Source organism: Mirounga angustirostris, unplaced genomic scaffold, assembly GCF_029215605.1.
Source record: "Mirounga angustirostris isolate CCGP_5_RB_7025 unplaced genomic scaffold, mMirAng1.0.hap1 SCAF_4, whole genome shotgun sequence".
Lineage (NCBI taxonomy): Eukaryota > Metazoa > Chordata > Mammalia > Carnivora > Phocidae > Mirounga > Mirounga angustirostris.
This window is the reverse complement of record NW_026991712.1, coordinates 26,695,770-26,709,778: the sequence shown is the minus strand read 5'-3', so window position 1 is coordinate 26,709,778 and position 14,009 is coordinate 26,695,770. Positions and strand designations below refer to the sequence as shown.

The window sequence follows — 14,009 nt, the reverse complement described above, 5'->3', positions numbered from 1 at the left end:
ATAAAATATAATTTAATAATTCTATACATTGGGTGCATTATTATGTCCAAACTTTTTCCAAAGAAAATTGAGGCTCAAAAATATAAGCTTCCCCGAATCCTCCATCCAATGAGTTTGGAGTCAGTTAGAAATAAACTATATTTCTAAAACCTGGTTTCATTTCATCATATTCCATGAGAGGCAATAAATCAAGGACACAACAAAGGTTCTCTTGACCCTAAGTCTTTTTTTTTTAACAACCAATCACTGAAGGGTGAATTTCTAACACTAAAATTTTAAATTTCTGGCTTATAACATTGTCCCTTTGATAAAAATCAAATATCCCCAGAAAGATAATACATTGTTACCATCATTCATCATTCCTTATGGTGAATTAGTTAATAAGAGTACTTTTAAAAGTTAGTTTTGGGTGACCCTTACAGGGAAGTGAAATATCTGGATCCAGGAGATAGAGCAATGTAAGCACATGGAATATTACTGGAGTAATTTCCAGTTGTGCTTAAGAGCTTTGGCCTTGGGTCATACAGATATGTGTTTATTTTCCTCATAACATCATTTACTGAACAACTTTAGGAAAGTCCCTTAAACTTTCCAGATTGTATTATCTATAAAAAGGGGTAAATAATTGCACCCATTCCACTGGCTGTTTTAAGGATTAAAAATAGAAAAAGCACTAAGCATAATTCATATAGCATAAATTCATAGAGATTAAATACTTTAGTAACTATTAATACTATGGAGTCATAATGCAAGGAAGGAAAGAATGGAAGTTAGAGAAGAAAACAGAAATGCAAACCTAATTAACTCCAAGTCAGGAGACATGATAGGTAGCTCCATCAGCAGCTCTCTGAACCATTGGGTAGATAATTTTAACCTTTTTGCATCTCATTTGTAGAATGAAGGAGAAATCTAGTGAGTGGATATAATTTCTAAGTGTCCTTTCACTTCAAATGTTAAGTGATTTTCATGATTGTGTCCTACACTAGCCTTAACTAAGATACCTGGAAAGAACTTTTCTACACACTGAATTTCAGTGCCTAAGAAGTAACTTTCTCTGGAAGGTATTTTAATCTTAGAAGAGTTGACAGGCTAAGTGATAGGATATAGATCAAGGAGGTCTCTTAGAATCTAGATTGTTAAATATCACACTTATAAGTACAGTGAAGAAAATCAAGATTGTTATGGCTACACTTTTTAATTCTTATGTTAGCAAACTTCAAAAAACACTCGTAAGGAGAAAAACTTATTTTAGAAACATTTTGTAGTCCTGGAATCAGATAAGGCAATAATTTCTCACTTGGTCTAATTGGAGGAAGTAGTTGCAATAAAGCAAAAAGAAATGAAGAAGAAGAAGAAGAAGAAAAAAGAAAAACCCTTCCTGGAGGTTTCCACTGCCTTAAAATTACAGCACAATCTCATTAAGCAGTAATAGAAATGGAAATTAGTTGCTCTTGTAGTTCTGATTGTATTCCTGTTAGGTCATTTGCATACTGTTCAGTGATTGGATTACTGGTGAGGCTGAGAGGTCTCAGAATGCGTTCCTATGCATTTCATCTAATTGTACTGCTGTGACTATGAGGAGAAATCATTTCCTGAACTTAAATGATATGATCCTCATGGAAGCATACAAGCCTTCTTTAGATTTTAGATGAGTGTGAGAAGTGTAAACTCTTCTGATGTTGGCCCAAAGCTGCAAATTTTAAAAAGCTTCAAATATACTTTCCCATGTTATGTCATGGAATGTTAATAACTTTCTTAACATTTCCAAATGTAATGAGCCAGTACTTACTTTTACAATAATGGCTGGTATGGAATGAACTAAATGAAAATCAGAAATAGCAAAACAATTTCTGGTTAACACATACCACTTTTTTGTTCTCTGCTTTCTCTTCTTTTGTATAATTTGAGGATATAAAATAAGATCAGACATTGTTGTCACTTGGTGTTGATAGCTCAGTTCCATCTGTTAGCACTATCTTCAGGAGCACATCTGAGGAATTAGCTTTTTGAGAGACCCATACCTAAAAACCATTGAAATTCATAACATGAACATGGATATTGATTTTTAAATGAAGCACTAATGTCATTTGTTGGTTCTCCAGAATTGTCCAGCGTTAGCAGAATGCTCCAATGATAGGGGAAAAGAAATGCGTGTTTTCAAAATGTTCTAAGCAATTTTCCTTAGTTTAGGCTTATTGATGACATTTCCTCCTTTTGCCAATTCAATCTTATGCTGTTGTTTTTTTTTTAAGGAATTTTGAAACTTGGATAATTTGAATCATCATAATGTTAATAGAGACGTATGTAACATTGTATCTATCAATTTGAGACTGATAATTTATTGAGCTGTCAGAGGCCCAGCCTCTTAAGAAGTAGCACTGTACTAATACTTAGTTCTGAATTCTTAGGATGTAGGACAGTGCCAAGTACGAAATGAAAATTGAATAAAGATGTCCTAATAAATGTATTAAATAATGAAAATGAAGACATTATCACAAAATGAGACTAAACACCCTCATAAAAGACTTTTAACACTAAGTTAAGAACACAGTTAATTTAAAGGAAACTTAAATTTAGCACATAGTAAAAGAAGATGAGCCCTAAATTCAGTGACCCAGGTTTATGTCCCAGTTTAAACATATATTCTCAGAGTAATTTTAAAATAGTTAAATCTCTGATTCTCCACATCCTCATTAGTAAAAAAAAAAACAAAAACCAAAAAACAAAAAAAACACACATTGCCTGTAACTTACATGGTTCCTATAAAAATTAGACATGTTCTATAAAATTCTAGATAATTGGGCAATTAGTATGTTATTCCATATTCTTTCCATTGTTTTTATGTTATTAAAAAAGGTCTTTATTAGAAAAAAATAAAAAACTTAAAATGCACAGAGTTAAAAATTCAAGTTCACTTTTACCCGTAGCACTGTTTTCCTGCTGAGAAGAAACTACAGTTAGCAGTTTGATTTTTAAAATTTTATCCACTGACTGACAAAACATACATACATAAACAAACATGAAAATGGAATAGTAATTTTACTAAAGGAAAAGCTACACTGCTGTAATGAGGAGATCCCAAAATATACTGGGGGCCAAGGTACATGGTCACCTCTGGTACATTAGCTCTTTCATGACCAGTTTCCCTCCATCATGTTCCTCTATCATTCCCTCCACATTGTCCATATGTTTACAGGTAAGGCTGGCTCAGCTCTACGTAGTATTTGCAGAACACTAATAAGTGCAGAACACTTAACTCATTTAATATTAATAACCTATGAGAGTTTCCCCTCATTAATATTAACTCATCTTTCAGAAAAGAAAACTGGAATGTAAACAGGTTAAGTGCTTGCTCAAGTTTACATGCTAGTACTTGGCAGAAATTAGTATATATTAAATTATTCCTTCCGAAAGTACATTTATATTGGGTATATTTTTTTTCTGTTAGTATAAGCAACAAATGTTTCTCTTATTTTTTTTAGCAACAACATTTATTTTCCTTTTTTTTTTTAAGATTTTATTTATTTGACAGAGAAAGAGAGTGCACAAGCAGGGGGAGCAGCAGTGGGAGAGGGAGAAGCAGGCTCCCCACTGGGCAGGGAGCCGAATGCGGGCCTTGATCCTAGCACCCTGGGATCAAGACCTGAGCCAAAGGCAGATGCTTAACTGACTGAGCCACCCAAGCATCCACAACAACTATTTCTATTGGACACATTTCTAAAGGTAGAAGAGCTGAAAGAAAATAAGTACAGCTTTTAATTCTGCCAGAATCTGACCTCATTTTCCAAATAGCATCCTCCAAATTATACTCTAATGGGGTATGAGAATAGAAGTCTCCTGACATCCTCACTCACACTGGGTATTATAAATCTTAATACATACTAAAATAACTACCTGTGTTGCATTCTGTTGTCTTATATTGAACTATCCTATTTACTTCTGCAGATCAACATTTTTATGTACATTTGTGTATTTTCATTTTTTTTGGCCTATGACCCCTCCCACCTAATTATCTATCAAATTACCTTTCTTAAGAAAATGAGGATTAAAAAGTGTTACATAAAATTTCTGTCTGCCACAGGGTTAACTTTGTACATAGCAGATATTAAAAAATAAACTTGGGACGCCTGGGTGGCTCAGTTGGTTAAGCATCTGCCTTCCGCTCAGGTCCTGATCCCAAGGTCCTGGTACTGAGTCCCTTATGCCTTTATGGGTCTCCTTGCTCAGCAGGGAGCCTGCTTCTCCCTCTGCCTGCCCCTCCCCCTGCTTGTGTGCACTCTCTCTCTCACAAATAAATAAAATCTTAAAAAAAATAAAACTATAAATTTCTAAGAATCTATTTATATATATACAGAAACCAAGTAAAAGATAATGAGCATACCTTTTAAAGAAATGAAAATACTTAGTGACTTTATGCAGCTATCCCTCCTTTACCCCCTGATTTTTTAGTATGTTGGTAATATTTTTTCCAAATTATTACCTGTTTTTTTAAATTTCTCTGTCGTCATCAGAAATTCATAATTGTTTAATATTTTGAAACTTATTCTTTTCTGTTCATTGACTTAAGAACTTTGATCTTACGTAAACTTTTCCATTTCATACATTTTTATACCTTTCATAATTATATTATTTAATATTTTGTCATGTTCTTTATCTGAGTTTATATAGTCTTATGTGCTCTTCTAGTTCAGTTACACCTTTTTATAATTAAATTCTTTAGTCAGTCTGTAACAGGATTTCTTTCTCTTTCTCTGTACTTTCTGGACTCTGTATTCTTTTTTTTTCCTTGTTTCATTAACAGACATTTTTTTCATTAAATTAATTTATTTAGACATTTTTTTTATTTTCTAAGTTTGAATATAGTTGACACACACTGTTACATTAGCTTCACATGTACAACTTAGTGATTTGACAAATTTATTCTTTATGCTATGTTCTCCACAAGTTTAGCTACTGTTTTTATTCCATTACATTGCTAATACAGTATCACTGACTGTGTTCCTTATGTTCTGCTTTTTATTCTCATGACTTATGTATGGGAATAAAGTTGAGGTCTGTATCTCCCTCTCTGCTTTACGTATTTTATCCAAACCCCCGCTCCTTCCTTTCTGGCAAACATCAGTTCTCTGTTTTATAGTTCTGATTCTGCTTTTCTTTTTTTTTCTTTTTTTGGATTCCATTTATGAGTGGACTCATAAGGCATTTGTCTTTCTCTGACTTATTTTACTTAACACAATACTGTTTAGGTCCATCCACGTTGTCTCAGATTGCACAATCTCATCCTTTTTTATGGCTGCGTAATATTCCTCTGTGTGTGTGTGTGTGTGTGTGTGTGTGTGTGTGTGTATAAATCTTCTTTATCCATTCATATATCAGTGGACACTTGGGTTGCTTCCATATCTTGGCTATTTTGAATAATGCTGCAATAAACATAAGGGCGCATATCTCTTTTTGAATTAGTGTTTTTGTATTCTTTGGGTAAATACCCAGTAGTGGAGTTACTGGATCGGATGGCATTTCTATTTTTTAAATTTTTGAGGAGACTCCATTCTGTTTTCTATAGCGGCTGCACCATTTTACATTCCCACCAATAAATGCATGTGAGTTCCTTTTTCTGTACATCCTTGCCAACACTTGTTATTTCTTGTCTTTCTCATTTTAGTCATTTTGACAGTTGTAAGGTGATATCTCATTGTGGTTTTGATTTGCATTTTCCTTATGATTAGTGATGTTGAACATCTCTTCATGTGTCTGTTTGCTATCTGTATATCTTTGGAAAATTGTCTTTTCAGGTCCTCTGCCTACTTTTTTAATTGTTGTTTTTGGGGGTTTTTTTTTGGTGTTGAGTTGTCTAAGTTCTGTATATATTTTGAATATTAACCCCTTATCAGATTTACCATTTGGGAATATCATTTCCCATTCAGTAAGTTGCCTTTTCATTTTATTGATGGTTTCCTTCACTTGCAAAAAAGTCTGGGCTTTTGAGCTCTACCACTTTTATGCACTCATGGTATTTTCATTTTAAGGGAGATGCAATGTAACATATAATGATTAGCCTAATATGAAGCATCCAGTAGGTTCATATTATTTTTTTCTTGACTGCAGTGAATAGAGATTTTAAGGATATAGCTCTTAGGCAGTGTTACCGAGACAGCATTAATTAATGAGAAGAGAGAAGATACAGAAAATATATTAGGATAAAATTCTTGAGAAATTGTGATGAGATTGGTTTAAATACCTCTAAAGGAATGGGGGATAGAGGGAATAACAAAAGGAAAGATTTCTATTTAATATAACAAGTTTTGGGGCGCCTGGGTGGCTCAGTCGGTTAAGCGTCTACCTTTGGCTCAGGTCATGATCCCAGAGTCCCAGGATCCAGCCCCATGTCTGGTTCCCTGCTAAGTGGGGAGTCTCACCCCTCTCTTACTCTCAAATAAATAAAATCTTTAAAAAAAATAATATAAGCTTTCCTAGAGCTCATCCTAGAAGCAGAGGCAAACACCAAAACATATTTTGTTTTAATTAAAATTCAGTACACAGATTAGCCTATGTAGTATATTTGCATTTTTATGTATGGACGTTATTGTTTATAATCATGATTTTGTCTTCCCAATCTCTCTCAAGCTGTTTTTGATATTTAGTAAAGACTTTAGTCTAATGGCTATATATATGTTTTGTACATATTGTTCAACCATAAACTCCTTTTAGAACATGGTATGTATTTATAAATTTAAGAAATTTGTTTTTTTAAGTAAACTATTTCATGTTATTTTCAAATAATGCGAAGTATAATTATATTCTAGATTTGACGTGATAATTACACAGCAATCTTCTCTGCATCCTGTGATTCCCCCCCACTCCAAAATAATTATCCTATATTTTCTAGTCCTATACATCTTGGTGTAATTTGGGTTATATCAACCGTCTGATTTAAATTTCTGTTGGATTTATATATTCATGAATTTTTGTTTGTATCAAAATTTCACCCATATTGATCATTTCATATATGTGGCTTTTCTTATTTTCACTAAAATCACTTTGGTATGCAACTCTTATATTAAATATACAACTTTTTCACTATCATTTGTAAAATGTTAATTTGGCTTTCTATTATCATACATTTATAATGCTCTGTTATCTTTATGTTTGGCTTGCTGGCTCCCTTATATTCTTAGCGAAATATTGTTTACCAGTTAAGAAATCATTTTATTTGTAATATCAAAGTTTTTTAAAGGTAAATTTCATAGAGTATCTTCTTTAAGATGACACATTGGATATTTCTGGGTCCTCATTACCAAGAACAATTATGTTCTTTTGTGTCATGGCTTTCCTTTACTTTACTGGTATACTAATTTATGTATACGACCATGTTTGTTTTTATATTGGTGGCAAAGAAGGACATTATAGGGCAAGATTTTTGACCTGTCTGGTTAATATAGTTGACTTTTAAAGCTGTATATATATATATATATATATGTGATATCCCTATGAAAATTTGACAAAAATTGAGAGATGATCCCATCTCTCTGTTTACCAACTTTTTATATAAAATCTCCAATTACTGACTAGAAAAAGCTGTATTTTCTCTTTAATTTTATTAAGAAATTGATGAGCTTTTTAATATTTGTGTCGTACCTAATACAAAAATCAAAAGCAGTATATGTTTCATTTCATACTTATAGCATCAGAATATTTAAAAATCCCTCCACTGTTTTTAATTATAAAATAGTTATAAATCTTAAACATTTAGAGTAGGATAAATTCCAGAAAGAATAAATTTCATTTCTTCATAAACAAGGCATAGTTTAGGACATTATAGATATATTATCAATGTTTAATAAAACAATACCTGGGATGTCTAGTTGTCAAATATAAATGAATAACCCTGATTCATCCCAGTGTATAAGGTGAACTTTTTTATGCGGCAAAAAATAAGTTTATATTGCTATTCTTATGTAGACACTAGATTTTTCCTCAATTTCATTTTAGTATAGTTAAAATTATTTTTTAAAAATAATTTATTTTTTATAACTGACCTTCAAATCACCCAGGGTTAAACTGAGAGGAAATTGATTAAAGATTTTTGCATAATTAATGAGACTTTTACATTCTGTCATTTATTGCATATGCATTTTCACTTTGAAATTACTGTCTTGAATCCAGAAACTGTTGTGTTTATATCATCTCCTCAGTGCCTAGCGTAATGTGGCGATGGCTTTTATTCAATCAATAATTAATGGACACATGTTAACACACACTTCCTAGAAGGAAAACAAACAAAAAATTGGTCTAGATTGCTATTCTATCAGATGCTGATTTTGTTTGGATATTATTATTATTTGACCTCTTATTTCCAGTCTCAATTCTGCCTTAGGCTTATTCCACTGATTTGCCCAGCTAAGATCAGCAACCATCTGAGGATCTCTAAGTTAATACTGTGGGTCTTCATGATCCCAATCTGTTGTTGTTGAGCTTTCTACTAATATTAACATATAACCTGCTTAGTCCCATAAAATTTCTTCAGTTGGAATAAGTAGTTAAATTTTGGTAACTAATTTTTTTTAGACATTCTCAAAAGTAATTTCTACTTTGTTGTTCTAAAAGCACTTAACAAACTACAACCCTAGGGGCGCCTGGGTGGCTCAGCCATTAAGGGTCTGCCTTTGGCTTAGGTCATGATCCCAGGACCCTGGGATTGAGCCCAGCATCAGGTTCCCTGCTCCTCGGGAAGCCTGCTTCTCCCTCTCCCACTCCTCCTGCTTGTGTTCCCTCTCCCGCTGTGTCCCTCTCTGTCAAATAAATAAATAAAATCTTAAAAAAAAAAATACTACAACCCTAAAACAAACAAACAAACAAACAAAAAACAGGGCCCATTTCAATGTTGTTTTAGATGTAATAAAGTCTGGACAATCAATTCTTCTTATGTCTTCCAATGTCCTTTTTGCAGGGTGAATTTACCTTCCAATTAATAACAAATGTGTTTCTTACCCTAAGATCTTCAGCCTAGATATTTCTGTGGGCTATATTAACTATTAGGTAGTGTCTCATCTTGGAAGACCTCTTCCGTAACACCCCTGAAAACTGGATTTCTAGTCTGTAAAATATCTAGAGCTTATTTCTTTTATTGATACAATCAAACAATTTCCTGGAGGTTTATAAATCCCTATCACATTGCTTACTTTTTTATCTGGGAGTTCAAGAGACTTGCTTAGGCAGTAAGGGAAAACAGCACATTATGTTAAAAGGACATGAAGAGTATGATTTGATTATGTGATTATTCTATTATTTTTCTTCTCTAACTATCCTGTTTTTCCAATTGCATACTTTTTATGGTACATAATCATAGCTGCATATTTTTTTATGGCTTTTTACCCTTGTTTTAAAGCAACTTTGGTAAGTGTAGGAAAAAAAAATACAGTTTTGAAAAGAGCTTTATGACCATTCCAATAAGTAACTTTCATACTTTTAGTTCTTCTTTGATACTAATGTTATGAGATAAATTGTTCTTTCTAAAAGCTTCAGAAATTCATGGATAAAAACATTTTTTAGGAGAAAAAAACATCATTCCTAAAACTGAATTCTATGATCTTGTGATTCCCTTATATGTAAGATCTAAAAAACTTTCTGACCTAATTTTATTGACAGACCAATTTTGCTTGGTGTTACACAGTGATTTCTCTCACACACACATGGAATTTTATGCCTTAATGACATTTGCCTATTTCCCATTTTGCCATTATGTATCTCCTTTCTTTCTCCATTTATATTAATGGTTCTGCTCTTCTCAATTTAAATGTAAACCTCTCTTCTAAGTTAAAACATATATTAGAGTGTATATGAGCAAGAATACTTTTAGTGAATACTCAAGTGAATTTTAATGGAAATATAGCCTGATGACTCTGAGTTATCTTTTCTAAATTTATCATTAGGAGTATAGAAGAATATGATACAAGTATGTTTTCAAAAACCTACCTCCCTGTGAAAAAATTCAGTAAACTATTAAAATCTGGGGTCCCAATTTTTTCATTTATTTTTTTCTACTCTAAAAATAATACTTAACTTTTTGCCAAGGAAGTAAACTAAACACAACAAATAGCAAAATCCAGTAACAGAACCCACAGCAATTTTTCAAGTATTTTACATAAGAAATTAACAATGGCAAATAATATTCAAAAACCTTTCATCAAAACAGAAAATATGATAGATAGGTATGGGAAATTTATATCTCAAAAAAGAACTCTCATTGAGTATCGTACTATGGAGTTTATGAGGAAAATGTGTTTTATGTGAAAATTAAATATTTAATGACATAAAAATAAGCATTAGACAACGTAGCTACGTAGGAGTCTAAATGCAATTAAAAATTTATTCTTTTACATAGACAATTTCTCCAGATGGCAGTAGTGCAGATTTCCATATGGGTATCATCCGTTATTTAAATCAGATTTTTATTCTTCTCGCTAGAGCTGTAGATAATAGTGCTATCAGAGTTCTTACAATTTTGTTTTTGGTCCGAGCCTAGTATTATAATCTTTATGCTGTGAAATTATCTTAATGAATATTGCCCAGATAAACATCACAAATATATTTCAAAGAGGTCAAAGAGATTAAGCACCTAGGAACCAATGGAGTTGAGATTATAGAAATTATAGTCCATTGTATGGTATAGAATTTTCAGATTTAGTTTGGGGTTAATAGGTAGTTAGGTATCCCTGTCAAAATTTAATTAATGAATATTGGCAAGACAAATTAGGACATTTTCATAGCATAAAGATTATACTACTAGGCTCAGACTAAAGACAAAATTATAAGAACTCTGACAGCAAGGACATGTTTTAGACCTATTGGTAATACCTCTCTAAAAATGTGATTTTTGATCACTCAGTTCATTCAGAAAAAAGATTGATCTTCAAAAAAGTAGTTAAATGAATCATGCTTTCTTTTTTACATGTATTTGTAATTCCATAAAGAATCACATTCATGAAATGGGATAAATTTACATTCTTACAGTGTACAAAGGTTCCCTTTTCTCAACATCCTAACACTTGATAATCTTTCAGCTTTTTGATAATAGCTATCCTAACAGGTATGAAACGGTACTTCCTCATGGTTTTGATTTGCATTTCCTTGATAGAATTGTTGAGCATCCACTCATAGACCCTCTTTTTTGTTGGCCATTTGTATGTCTTCTTTGGAAAAATGTGTATTCATGTCCTTTGCCCATTTTTAAATCTTTTTTTTTTTCCTGTTGAATTATATGAGTTTCTTAAAGATTTTGGTTGTGAACCCTTTATCAGATGTATGGTTTCAAACATTTCCTCCCATTCCATAGGTTAGCTTTTTATTTTGTTGGTTTTCTTTGCTGTGCAGAAGCTTTAGTTTGAGATAATCCCATTTGTTTATTTTTGCCTTTGTTGTCTGTATTTTTGGCAACATATCCAAAAAAGTCATTGCCCAGACCAATGTCAGGGAGTTTTTACCATAGGTTTTCTTTTGGGAGTTTTATGGTTTCAGGTCTTAAATTTAAGTCTTTAATCCATTTCAAGATTGGTGTTTGTTGATGAAAATGATGTAAGATAGGGCTCCAGTTTCATTCTTTTGCATGTGGATATCCAGATTCCCAACAGTGTTTATTGAAGAGACTATCCCTTCTTCATTATGGGTTCTTGGCACCCTGTCAAAGACTAGCTGAGTATATATGTGTGGGTTTATTTCTTGGCTTTCTATTCTGTCCTTGGTCTGTGTACCTGTTTTTATGCCAGGACAGTTTTATAATGTTCTGATTACAGTAGCTTTGCAATATAGTTGGAAATCAGGAAGCATAATGTCTCCAGCTTTGCTTTTCTTTCTCAGCATCACTTTAGCTATTTGGGATCTTTTGTGGTTTCAGATGAATTTTAGAATGTTTTTCTATTTCTGTGAAAAATGCCATTGGAATTTTAATAGGGATTGCACTGAATGTGTAGATCACTTTGTGTCACAAAGACTTTAAAGGTATTAATTCTTCCAATCTAAGGCATGGGATATCTTTTCATTTACTTGTATCTTCAATTTTTTTGATCAAAATCTTGTTTTCGGTGTACAGATATTTAACCTCCTTGTTTAATTAATTCCTAAGTTTTCTATTGTTCTTGATGCCATCAAGTGGTTCTCTTGATTTCTCTTTCAGATAGCTCACTGTTATTGTATAGAATATAGCTTATTTTGGTATGTTGATTTTTGTATCCTGAAACCTTACTGAATTTAATAGTTTTTGGTGGAGCCTGTAAGGTTTTCTATATATAAAAAAATCATGTCATTTACAAACAGAGATCATTTTACTTCTCTCTGACTTGGATGCCACTTATTTTTCTGCCTCATAGGTCTGGCTAGGACTTGTAGAACTATGTTTAATAAAACTGGTGAAAGTGAGCATCCTTGTCTTGTTCCTGATGTTTGAGGAAAATCTTTGAGCTATGGGCTTGTCATATATGGCCTTTATCATGTTTTGATACATTCTTTCTATACCTTATATGTTGCGAAGTTTTATCATGAGAAAGAATGTTGAATTTTGTCAAATGCTTATTTGCATCTATTGAGGTGATGTGATTTTTCTGCATTCAGTTAATGTGGCATATCACGTTTACTGTTTTGTGTATATTGAACCATCCTTTTTTTTTTTTTTTAAGATTTTATTTATTTATTTGACAGAGAGAGACACAGCGAGAGAGGGAACACAAGCAGGGGAGTGGGAGAGGGAGAAGCAGGCTTCCCGCGGGTCAGGGAGCCCGATGTGGGGCTCGATCCCAGGACCCTGGGACCATGACCTGAGCTGAAGACAGACGCTTAATGACTGAGCCACCCAGGCGCCCCTTGAACCATCCTTTTATCCCAGTGATAAATCCCACTTGATCATGGCACATGATCCTTGTAATGTGCTCTAGGATTCAGTTTGCTAGTATTTTGTTGAATTAATATAATATAATATAATATAATATAATATAATATAATATAAATTATTTATACCTAAGATAATTAGGGATATCGGCCTGTAATTTTCTTAAACTGTCTTTTACTGGCTTTTATATGAGGGCAATCTCAACTTTTTGAGAGAGTTTGCTATAGATTGGTATTAATTCTTCCTTAAGTGTTGCTAGAATTCACCAGTAAAGCCATTTGGTTCCAGGTTCCATGTTATCAAATTTTTTGGCATTGGTATTTCTGTGGTATCAGTTGTAATGTCTTCTTTTTCATTTTTGATTTTTTTAAAGATTTTATTTTAGAGCAAGCAAACATGGGGGAGGGGCAGAGGAGGAGGGAGAGGGACAGGCTGACTCTGTGCAGAGTGCAGAGCCCAATGGGGCGCTCAGTCTCAGGACGTTGAGATCATGACGTGAGCCTAAATCATGATTCAGACATTCAACCGACTGAGCCACCCAGGCACCCCTCATTTCTGATTTTATTGGACTCTTCACTCCTTTTTCTTGGTCTAGCTAAGGGTTTGTCAATTTTATTTTTCCAAAAAAACCCCCTACTTTTAGTTTCATTGATTTTTTTCTGTTGTCTTTCTCATCTCTATTTCATTTATTTCTGCTCTAATCTGTATTTCCTTCCTTATTCCTAGAGTTCCTTGAGTGTAAAGTTAGATCATTTGTGATTTTTTTTTAAATTAAAGTATAATCAACATGCAGTGTGATGTTAGTTTCAGGGTACAGTATAATGATTCAACAATTCTATACTAATGTAGGTGCTTATTACTGTAAATTTCCCACTTAAAACTGTCCTTGATGCATCCATAGGTTTTATTAGGTTGTGTGTGTATTTCATTTGTGTTGAGATATATTTTAGATTTCCCTTTTGATTTATTCTTTGATCCATTTGTTATTTAGAAATGGGTTTCATTTCCACATATTTAATTTTCCAGCTTTTCTAATGTTATTGAGATTTCTCATTTTATACCATTGTGGTCAAAAAAGATACTTGATATGATTTCAATTTAAATTTGTTAAGATTTGTTTTGTGACTCAACA

General features: G+C 32.8%; 1 long non-coding RNA gene across 2 annotated transcripts in view; it reads right to left on the bottom strand.

Annotated features, from left to right (window-relative positions):
* Nucleotides 1–14,009, bottom strand: part of LOC135363961 (uncharacterized) — a 101,214-nt gene that overhangs the window by 19,081 nt on the left and 68,124 nt on the right. For both annotated transcript variants that reach the window (XR_010410399.1, XR_010410398.1), the window contains exon 2: nt 1,866–2,021. This is a non-coding gene — a long non-coding RNA (uncharacterized LOC135363961). The remainder of the gene's footprint in view (nt 1–1,865; nt 2,022–14,009) is intronic.